This window comes from Amblyraja radiata, chromosome 23 (genome assembly GCF_010909765.2).
Source record: "Amblyraja radiata isolate CabotCenter1 chromosome 23, sAmbRad1.1.pri, whole genome shotgun sequence".
Taxonomy (NCBI): Eukaryota; Metazoa; Chordata; class Chondrichthyes; order Rajiformes; family Rajidae; genus Amblyraja; species Amblyraja radiata.
This window is the reverse complement of record NC_045978.1, coordinates 3,567,269-3,568,196: the sequence shown is the minus strand read 5'-3', so window position 1 is coordinate 3,568,196 and position 928 is coordinate 3,567,269.

Below are 928 nucleotides of genomic sequence, written 5' to 3'. Positions count from 1 at the left end.
CATTGCATTCCCTGGCAACACAGGTAGAACCAGTTTTCCGATGTGTTTTCTGCTGGAATGCGGAAACGGGGACAAATCACGGCATTCAAGGCGGGACTTGTGTCTCGCTGCCTCCACACAATGGCCAACTCCAAACTCTTAACCCGAGCAGGCCAACGGTGTGAAAATCACAGTCAGCGCCCCAGACAAATACATCTAAATATCATGAGAGGAATAGATCAGGTAGATGCACAGATTCTCTTGCCCAGAGTAGGTGAGCCGAGAACCAGAGGACATGGTTTTAAGGTGAAGGGGGAAAAAGGTTTAGTCAATAGACAATAGGTGCAGGAGTAGGCCATTCGGCCCTTCGAGACAGCACTGCCATTCAATATGATCATGGCTGATCATCCTCAATCAGTACCCCGTTCCTGCCTTCTCCCCATATCCCCTGACTCCGCTATCTTTAAGAGCCCTATCTAGCTCTCTCTTGAAAGTATCCAGAGAACCAGCCTTCACCGCCCTCTGAGGCAAAGAATTCCACAGACTCACCACTCTCTGTGAGAAAAAGTGTTTCCTCGTCTCCGTTCTAAATGGCTTACTCCTTATTCTTAAACTGTGGCCCCTGGTTCTGGACTCCCCCAACATCGGGAACATGTTTCCTGCCTCTAGCGTGTCCAAACCCTTAACAATCTTATATGTTTCAATGAGATGCCCTCTCATCCTTCTAAACTCCAGAGTGTACAAGCCCAGCTGCTCCATTCTCTGTCCGAGGGGTAGTTTTTTCACCCAAAGTGTGGTGGGTGTCTGGAACAAGCTGCCAGAGGAGGTAGTTGAGGCTGGGACTATCCCAACCTTTAAGAAATTTAAGGTACATGGATAGAACAGGTTTGGAGGGATATGGACCAAATGCGGGCAGATGGGACTAGTGTAGCTGGGACATGTTGGCCTG